Source organism: Meleagris gallopavo, chromosome 13 (genome assembly GCF_000146605.3).
Source record: "Meleagris gallopavo isolate NT-WF06-2002-E0010 breed Aviagen turkey brand Nicholas breeding stock chromosome 13, Turkey_5.1, whole genome shotgun sequence".
Taxonomy (NCBI): Eukaryota; Metazoa; Chordata; class Aves; order Galliformes; family Phasianidae; genus Meleagris; species Meleagris gallopavo.
This window is the reverse complement of record NC_015023.2, coordinates 5,285,020-5,296,157: the sequence shown is the minus strand read 5'-3', so window position 1 is coordinate 5,296,157 and position 11,138 is coordinate 5,285,020.

The window sequence follows — 11,138 nt, the reverse complement described above, 5'->3', positions numbered from 1 at the left end:
AGCCTTGTCTGTTGAGGAAGTTTTTCTCATTAACATCGTCTTCCTTTGTATTAAAAGTTTCATCTGTCTTATGACTACTTCTTATTTATTTATTTATTTATTGTTAGAACTGGGAGGAACTACATCCCAAACCAGACTACATGAGCATGCTCTCAGCTAGGAAATGGTAGTATCAAGAGTAATTTGTTTATAAGTGTTAACTCCAGAAAAACATGACCTGAACAATGAAAACCACCTGTTGCGATACTATAATGCAATGGAAAGCACAGCAATGATGACAGGATAGCAAAGTCCTAGACTACAGCAAGTAAGGATACACCCAAACGCAGCAGCCATAGACACACACACACACACAAAAACAAACAACAATAGCAACAACAACAAAAAAACCCTACTTACCCATAGAAGAAGTTCACATACTTCTCCTATGTGAAGAAGTAGCTTATCTGTAAACAGATATGCTGAGATCTCTGGAGATCTCAGGGATCTCCAGAGAGAAGCCCTGGCTTCCACTGCCAACCCTTAAAGAGGTTTGGGAAGGGGTGGCTCCTTCCAGTGATTCTGGTCACGCAGGTACATTGCATGCACTTGAGCTCCCCTGGGTTGGCCCTGCCTTCCCACCAGGTGCTCCATCACTGCTTCAAGCTGTGACTTAGCATTTCTGCTACACCTGTTAGTCTGCTGCCAAGAAGCCACCACCAACATAATTCCTATAACACAAATAATTCTAGTGATAATAGTAGTAGACAACTTGAAAATAGCTTTTCCTAATGTACTGTTTGTGTTTTCAACTGTTGGCAGTTTTTTTTTTTTTTCTCTTTTCCTTTCTTTCTCTCTTTTGTACTGTATTTATGAAATGCACTCCAATTTCTTATATATCAGGAACTGGGTAGGAGACAGAGTAGAGAGTATAAAAATGTAATACCTACGTAGTCATGACCCTGACTAAAGGTCTACCTTAACATTACTGAAAAATAGATAAATAAAACCTACTATTTAGCTTCTTGCCATTTCAGTTGTTGACTATGTGCAGTTGTTTAATTTTATTTTAAAGGGATTTTTTTTTTTTTTGCTCATGTGTGGTTGTTTTTTTTTTTCTTTTCTTTAAATTGTGTATTTTACTGTTGTTAGAGACTTGCTATGAACATCATACCTTGTATCACTAAAGAGATGCTGTGGACAGATTTTTCTTTTTTCTTATGCCATAAAACAGTTTTTCACACAATTACAACATGATAGAATAGTGGTTATGGTTTTCCAAGAGACTGCAGTAAACAGTCATATAAATCAACTGGAAAATATGTTCTTAGTAACTAGATAGTTTTCATGCTGGTGAATTGTTTTTGTCTTTCCTTCCCTGTAGTCTAGGTAAAGCAGTTATTCATATATAGGATATATATTTTAAATGCTCTTTTGTTGTTCTCTTTTTCTGTGCTGAAAAAGAAGTTTAGGCAAATCACCACAATCCTGCTTAAGAGGAAAATATAATGAAGAAAAATGCAGTTTCTTTTCAACTTTATACTTGCTATCTTATTTCTGGAATGCAGTACAGCCAAGCTGAACAGACTAAGGAGAACCAGTTTGTATAGGTAGTAACACTCTGAAGTAGCATGGAATTTTACAGGAAACAAGTATTGCCCACGCCATTGATAAAGTTCAGGGCAGACTGTCAACATTTTAATACCCTATCCATAACAATATATTTTTCTTCTCCTTATGGTATGAATCCTTTAACAGTTGGCAAATCTAGCACTTGATGTTTGGCTTTAAGTAAACAGTTGTCTGAAACATCAGTTGGAATCAGCAAGTTTTTTTCTAGTTTTAGTACTTGTGTAGTAGTATATTTCTCATAGATGAAGACTGCCAATTAAAAAACAAGTTTGATCACTTGATGTCTCGTGTCTAAGCCAAGAAATAGTGAGGAACTGCAGATTTGGAAAGTCCACGAACCTCAAGATAAGAGCTTGACTGTGTTAGTGTTCTTTTCCAATCAGTATTATTTCGTGATTTAACTGGAGTACTGCTTGTGTGCTTAAAACTACACTCCAAAATTGCAGACAGATCATTTTGAAACTGTTGAAATAGTTGAATTTGAAAGGCTCATATAGAAGAGCACCCATATTTATGACTTTTACCGATTAATTTGAGTCCACTGATGCAATGACTGCTGGAATTAAATACGAGGCTAGTGAGACTCTTCAATGTTGATGCTATGATATAGTACTAGTAATTACTGGAACAACACATCTCTGCAAATATTTTTTTCAAGTCTATTATTTTCATATTTATTTGGACCTTGATGTGCTGGCAAGTCAAGCTCTTATCTGTTTGCATTAACAGAGTGACATAAGCCTTTCATTTGTGTGCTTATTAGGATGTAAAATAGAAGGTTCAGGTCCGAAGGCCATAACCAATCTAATGAAATAAGTGATAAGACTTATACAGAAGGGAAGTAAGCAGTTTTTTCCTTGTCTCTCCTCCTACTCAGTCTTTTTAGTAGAATGAGAAGCTCAGATACAGTAAATAATTCTTCCATGATCAGAGATAGAAAAATCATTAATGTAATTAATGATTAATTAATGTAATTGTAAAGTGGACATTGCACGTCCTCTTTCTTGATTCATTTCTGCTTTGCCTCTGAGTTAAAAGCTTGAAATGTACGTTGATGTAGAAAATTCATGAGCTACTGACTTGTGAATGAATTTTAGGAAAGCATCTGTTCTGGGAAGGATGTGATTGCGACATCAGTTTTTCTTCCTGAGTAAAGCAGAACTTAAAGGAATATTTTTATGTTCTTGTCCCTCTGAGTTGTGTAGGCAGTCTAAGAGTATTAAAAACAAACCACAGAAAGCCACAAACAAGTGAAATGCCTTGTCAATGAATTTTTGGATCAGGAATGTATGTAGTATTTCCAGGTCTTTCACATAACTAGTTTAATCACTGAAACCCAATTAAAGCAAAAGCTGTGACAGTAATGCCCCTTTATTTATTTGTTTGAAGTTCAGTGTGATGGGTTGTTGAAGCTAACATCTCTATTCACTTGTTTGAACATCATTAATTCAATCCATACATTATTAGCAGTAAATGCTGACAGTAAGCTGCTAGTAAAATGGGAAATACTTATCTCCTGTTTGATTTTTTAGCTTGTTTGAAAAATAAATTCCTGTATCTTACAGTGTATGTGTAGATTCTTAAAGGGCTGCTTGATAACTGAAGCAGATTTGCTAGACACATTTGTAGGTTATTCATGGGATTTAAATAATTGCTACATTCTTTCTGATGTTTATTTGAGGATAAACTTGTTTGTTTTTTCTACGTGAAGATACAAGAGAGCAGTAATATCTGAGATTTCATGAGACGGAGTAAAGGATGAGGAGAGAGAGTAGTTTCATGGTCAACAATTCTAATGACTGTCAGTACTGCAGGGAAAGAGCAGAGCTGCCTGGCACTGGCAGTGTGTTCAATCTGAGGTTTGTTTGTTTTATTAGGTGATTTAGCACTGACATGAAGCTCTAATGAGCATGTAACAATTGCATGCTACACGTAGATGTCACTGGACACAGGGCCCAATTTGACAGGGAAACACTCCAAGCTATTTAGCCTGTTACAGCAGGCTAAAGAATGCAGTATTTTGGAAGAATCACGTACGTCTGTGCTTGTGTGCAGTTTTAGCATTTAAAACAAAGGACTTGGTGTTTCATGTATTTTACACGTCATCCGAATCACGAGTGATGTGAACATCTCTGCAGTCTACCATTACAGACAGAAACATTCAGTGGTGTCAGTACAGGAAAATTAGATCATTAAATGGGAGATAACATTTGCCAGTAATAAATGAAACAAACATTGCTGTGGAAGACTGCAGCATTTCAGTAATGCCACAGTTTTTTGAACTCTAGAAAAATAAACATGCTCCTATTCCTCAGCCTTCTAATGATGTTAGATGTATGAGTGTAATGCTGTGGGTAATGTATATGCAATTGGAATTTGTGATTGGCGTTGCATAGTATCTGTTGAGATGCTTCTGCAACCTAACCTTTGTTATTTCTACTTTCCTACTTAGATTTTTTCCTTTCTGAAAGGGTTCATGACAGACTTTCTTCCAAAATCCTTTAAAAGACAGTAAGAATTAGACTAGATCAAATATGGCATTATGCTTATTTAACTTAGCTGCTGGGGACAGAGAACCTGCTTTAATTTAATTTGTGAAATGGACTTTCAAATCTACGAATCTAGTCATTAGCCATTAGCATTCATACCAAGTCTTCCTTTAAAAAAAAAAATAGAATATCAATAAGCACACCTGACCTTAATGTCAGGGCTTTGCTCTTAATCAATAGACTCAATACCATAATGTATTGATCTCCAAAAAAGCATTCTGGATATCTGGAGATCTCTGGAAATCTTTGAACTTGAGTGCAAATTAGCATTGAAAATTATTTCAGTATGTTCAATAAAGCTGCTGTTTAGATACTGTTTGTACCAAATCCAGTTCCTTAGGAGATTGTGGGTATTTTTGATTGCCCAAATGTTACGTAAATGTTATTGCCACAGCATGATACATCTACTGCCATAATTAATTTTCAGGTATAACTGAGAGTCAAAGCTAGCATGAAAGAGAGATTGATTCAGCCTAATAGTTAAGAAACAAATAATTAAGGAAACGTCCAATCTTTCTTTTAGGTACTTTCTGGTGTATGTTCCTACTTAGCTAGGATAGTGAAAATGTTTGGAAGTACTTGCACATTGCAGTGAAAGGGTTTTGTGGAGAAGATGCATTCCTTAAATCCTCAGAAGCAGTTGGCTTTGCTTTCTGTGATGAGATTCAATTATAATTTCAGTATACGGTACAGCCTATGGTGTCCCTGGAGTTTAAGAAGTGTTTTTGATGTTAGAGAAGCTGTCTTTTATAATCTGTTTTTGTAGCCTTCCGGTTAGCACAATCTTAAGGAATTACAAATAGGAACAAATACAATTTAAGTCATGGATTTATTGTGTGCAAATAGTTGTTAGATAGCTTTATTTCAAGTTGTCTTCAGGCAGAAATCTGAAGCTCCATTTTAAACAGCTTCTTTTCCATAGAGCAGCTTGCCTCAACTGAAGACAATGTGAAGGATATTCCTACCAATATCATAGATGTTTCTGTCTTTACTGTGCCTGTATCTCGTGCCACGTGCAGAGCCCTGTGGCTTGTGTGGCTGGCCTAGTTTACTTTTGTAAAGGGTAAAAGAAAGAAAATGAAATCCTGCCTTCACACACTCCTTGCACTCTACTTGGGAAGCTGTTGATTTAAAGAAGCATCTCAGAAATAATCTTATAACAACTCTGTGCTGAATTATTTTAGGAATCCCTTCTGTTTGCTACATAACAGAAGAGTGGTTTCTTTACTCAGAGCTCTGGCAGCATTCGTGCCTCTATTCTAGTTAGCTTCTGACCTGAGGCTGTCTGAACTTAAAGTTCACAGGTGAAGAAAAAAAGGGAGTTTCTGTTTTCAGCTGTGCTAACATGGATTCTAAGGAGTTCCATTTATGTTAGCACTTCTTAAAAAGAAGGTAACTCAATTTTAGAAATTCTTTTCTGAATTCTCTCATACTTCTAAAAATCTCTTAATGCTGTGGCAACTGCAGTCAGTTATCAGCAGCTACTGAACCTTAAAGTCACAAGGGAGTGCAAATATTTGTACTCCAGTAGTAACGGTAATTGATTAGAAATTCACCTGAAAAAAAAAAAACCAACAAAAAACCCGCATTGTTTCTACAGTCACGGTTGTGGGTGGGCTCGTCACTTTGCCTATCACAAACACAAAGTGTTTTTGGTGAGCTCCCCCAATGAAATAGAGCTGAAAAAAATCCAGTTTAAAAATCAGACTTCAGAAGGGTGAGGGGAGAGTGGAAGAGGGAATGGAGGAAAAATAGCTATAAAAACAGCTACTTGACCTTATTTTTCCTTCCTGAAAAGTTTGGATAACCGACAAGCTAGACATACAGAGGATTGACTTCTAACTGTGGGAACCAAAGATTTACATAGAATCCTGCTTCCAAAGCCACGGATTTTGATGTAGCTTTTGGTAAGGCCTTTGGTGCCTTATCTGATAGTGCAGGTGTCAGGGTAGGCCCTTGATTTCTGTTTCCTCATCCACTAAATCTTGTGGGTGTTACATCAGGCTCAAAAACTTCAGCTCCTGTCAGAGCGAATCAAAGCCACGTATTTTCGTTTTCCCTTGGAGATATGATGTTAGACATTTCTTTAAGCCTGGCCCAGGGTCCCCAGGCAACATTGCCACTTGTTTAAGGCATTCTCCTATTGTTACCTGCAGTGCTTCCATTATTAAAGAAGGTGGCTTCACAATGGAGCAGCCAGAAGACTAGTTTTTGCATTTCAAATATAAGACAGATTGTTTCTCCTGCTTTAGGACAGATCTGATTTTCTGCCAGTTCCTGCAAACATTCTAAACTGCAACTTGTAACTCAACTCAGCAGCCACCTAATCTGCATTTGTTTGCAGATTTGTACAAATATTTTTTCTTTGTACAGTAGATCTGAAGTGACTCTATTTTTCTTTTTTGGCAACTTTAGTTTCTCTCTAGATCTACTGTAAAGATGAGCCACGACCACCAGTTTTGGTTTGAATTCAGTTACATATTTTTTCCCCCAGGTTTTTGATTTGTTATTAAATGATACAATAACTTTAGAAATACCTTCTATTCTTTCTACGTCTCAATAATTTTCCTCTAAATCTTGAGAGCTTCTTGTTAATGTGAGTTCCCTGTTTGGTACTGTTGCTATAAAACAGTTTGCAGCAGTTATTTGTGTTCCTGAGTGGGAGGAGGGAGTACTGAAAAAGGAGCGGTTCTGTGCTTTTTCTCTTTCTTGTTGAACTGTAGTTGCCAACTGCAGTAAAAGAGTATTACAGGTCCCCATATGTTTTTTTGTTTATGTATCATTAAATCCTGATGTTACACTTCTGACAACTTGTTGCAATATAAATCCTCCCATGAATGTACTTGAAGTGGCTATTGATACCTTTATAAATTGACATTAAAACAGGTACTTCATAAATTTAAACACACTATGATATTTAAATCTACCCGCTTATTATAGCTCTGTGGACAAAAAAAAGTGCATGTGCTTGCCTTAGAAACCTTTACTTTCTGAAGCTAACTGAAGTTGAAACTACAGTGTGTGTAAAAAATAAAAATACTTCCATTCCAATAATCAGTAAGCAATCTCAAGCTAGGATTCTGCTAGCTCAAGTAAAGTTGCATTTCCCCCATGCCAACGTCTGTCCTTACTCCTACACCGATGTGGAAACTGCAGAGCAGTAAGGCTTTCCAAGTTCACAGCTTTAATTATTCGTTCTGGTTTTAAAGGCAAATAATTTAGTTTTGTACTTTCCTTGCAAGGATTTAATGCTTGAGTGCATGTATTTAAATTTGTCAAAACAGATGTAAATGCAGAAATGCCTGTGAGAAAATGATAACCTTAGGAGTCACAGAGCTATAAAAACTACTCAATATCTGAGGTTATTTTAAGTATATATTGCTTTTTTATTAGTTTACTTTACACTTAATTTCACAGATATCTTTTGCTCACTTAATATATTCCAGGATAAGGATGAAACTTAACAAGGATGGAAGATAAAATGGCTTGTTCAGATTGTTATGCTCCTGGTAAGTGCAAAGCAAATATCTTCATTCTGCTACTTTGTTTTCTTTACTACAGAAAAAATTAAAGTGATTTGGCTTCACCTCAGACTTTCAATTGCTCTGTTGGGTTATTAAACGTACAGTGGGAGAGCCAGTAACGAGTGGTATTGGTTATGTACACTGGCTGTTTGTTCTTTACAAATAGAAGAACAATTACAACCTTTAAGAGACCTGTGATTTATTGACTTGTCTTTCTAAGAATCTCTTATTCTCATAACTGCTTTAAAGAGCGTTTACCTACTTTTTACATCCCCATTGATCACAGAGTAGTCCTTTTATATAATATTTATATAGTAATTGAGAATGCTATCCAGTAAATTCTCAGTACTGGCATCTGGTATAGTCCAAATTATTAGGAGTACTGAGGATATTCACTGAAGTGAGGGCAGCTAACATATTGTTGAAGTAGGATTGTATGCTTTATTACCTGGAAAGTAATTTGAGTGCATTGGAAGGTGAGTTAAACATTCCTCAGAAGTTTTCAGGGGTATTTTGTCTCTCATTTTGGATTTAAAACAAAGAATTCAGGTGAGTGTAATAGTTACTAAAGTGTTACAAGCAAACTAAGCGTGATAACCAGGACAAACAAACATTTTCTCATTTTAGAAAAATGAAACATAAGCCTTCTTGATTCTGATATTTTGTCTTGAAGTATTGCACTGTGTGCACTAGAAAATTTATTTACTTTGTTCCAGTTCAGCTATGTTCATTTGATGATACAGAAATAATTGCAAACCTTCATTTTCCCTTACAGTCTCTTACTTTTCAGTGAAAAGTAAGCTCTGCTTTAAAGCCAGAAACTAGTATGATGCTTAGGCTTTGCAGTGGTGTGGTTTAAAGATAAATCCACAGTATAATTCTTACTTCCTAAGTATATCTGGAAGGAAGGAAGGGAGAAACAATTTTTATGTAGATGATAATGCCATTGTGAGATGTAAGTAATAATATCTATACATCAATTAATAAAATAATGAAATAAGATTTAAAACTTTTACTACCTCTTGAAAACCTGTTTGACAGGAGAGGATATTGCTGCTCAGAGAGAACAGTGGTGTGTTTATCCTTTAAATATATTTGTAGCATTGAGAGGTCATACATTGAGAAGATATGATTAGGATTACAAAATAGCACATAGTTTTAGATTTTGAAGTCATAGCAATTGGACAGATCAATATAACGGGAAAGGCATTACAACAGAGATGTGATGGCAGAAGGATCAGCACAACAGGAAGGTGCTATGAAGGAAAGGAACAAGATTGCTCACCTGTAGCAGAATATTCCAGGTTTGCAGGGGAAAACTCCACTAGGGAAGGACCTCTAGAGAGAAATCCTCCCCGAGTGGCAGTCAGCCCTTAAATGAGGTCTAAGAGAGGTGCAGCCAGGCTCCACCCCTCACACAGCTGAGTTGCCTTCACCTGTGCTCCTGGGTCTGATCAGGTCCTTTCCCCAGGTGCTCAATCAGGGGTTCAGGCTGCGACTCAACAGTTCCCATACAGAGGTGTACAGGTCTTAAGTAGTTTTTGGTTGATTATAACATTATATTTTTTTCTTGAGTGGAATTTGATATATATTTTATGGTTTTCTCCTATGAAAGATGCTACCCTGAGTTACAAATGGTAATGGAAAGATGTACCAAGACATTAAGCTCTTGCTTTCTTTCTCCCTGGGCCTGGCTCTATAAGAAAACAGACTTACGGAAACTAAGCTGTTTTATCTGATATATGGTGGATTATCTTTCGTAGCTAGATAAGAGGGAATAAGTTGACAAGTAATAAATGACTGTTGCTGTTGATGTATGAAACAGATGGAAAACAGATTTTTGTTAAGCTGATTGTGTAAAATGGAGCATTGCAAAGGAATTTGAATGTGGAAGTATGTTTGCTGTTTCACTGTGACATAGAAGCACATTAGAGCACACTGACATGTGATTTATTTGTGTATTCATAGGAGAGATTTATCCTGTATGGAGATGGTTATTGGAAACCCCAGGAACAGAAATCTTAAACATACTATTTTCTGTATTGCTGGATTGAGATAGATGCTATAAATTCTTCTTTTCAAAACATGAATCAGCTCAAAGATTTTCAATTAGGATCAGGGAAAGGACTTTAAAATTAATGTTCGGCTGCAACAGAGATGTCATATAATGTAATTTTTGTCTGACATAGATTAAGAATTGTGTTTTTACAAGCATTCTATAAAAATGAGAATATCTATGAGAAATATTAAGGTTCATACCTAAACTTTGAAAGAAGAACATGTAAAAGTATATCGATTTGATTTAATTTTACTGTGAATAGACATGTAGAAACTTGGTTATATAGGAATATTAATCAATAGACAACTTTCAGCATATCCGTATGAATAAAGGAGTTCAATTTCAGGTTGTAATTTTCCCTTGGTTTCTCAAATATAGGTGCTGAAGACTTTAAAACAACAACAACAACAACAAAAACTTGTGCTCTCTGAAGCATTTTAGCCAAAAGATTGTAATTAAATAGTATGGAAATTTAAAATTTATTATTATTTTTGATATTAAAGAAGTCTATTTAAATACAAAATTGATTTGAAAATAAGGAAATCCTTTTTTCCTCAAGTCACAGTGATTTGCTGCTGATACACAAAATTCTTTGTGCCGTATAGAAACCAAAATAAAGTGTATCTTAATGTCTTAAATTCTGTGAAGTGTTCATGTGACAAGGACTTCTTCTGTAAGTCAATGACAGCTCTTTTCATAAGTTCTTTATGCTAGTTCAGTAAGAATAGACAGTAATCCTCATCATATACCACTATGATTTATATGACTACGAGGGTCATCATACCTATACAAGATGATTTTGTGCATTTTAAGGACAAATTAATACTTCCTGGTGAAGCACTTCAGTCTTTAACAGTGTTAAGTTCAGTGGTTTCCTATACCACTGCTGTCATATCTGTAAGGGTAGGCATCTCCTTAAAAAGCTTCCTAGAGTCATGGTTCTCCATCACTTATTTTCAAGTCACCCGTAGATTTACTTTTATACCTTTTATAAAATAAATGCTTCACGCTGGGTAGCTCGATGTCTGTGTCATTACAATAAAAAGCACAAATGAATTACAAATACCAAAACACAACTGGTGCTGTTGACCGTTCCTTGGTCAGTCCCTATAGACCAGGCATGCAGCTTTCTTTGTGTGCGTTCCGTGCAATAGGGGATATGGATACAAATGAGTGCAAAATCGGAATGCTCCTGGAAATGTATGGATTTAACATGGAGACAGTGGAAATTCTCTCACAGTGCTCAGATACTGTAAGCACGTGGAAGGGTGGTGTTTCTCTCCAAACTAAAAAAAAAGTTAAAAAAGAACACATCAACTACCAACTCGATTGAGTCTTTCAAAACCAAATATGGAATTCTTTTGTCTGAAAGTAAGCAGCTTTCTGTACTGAGTA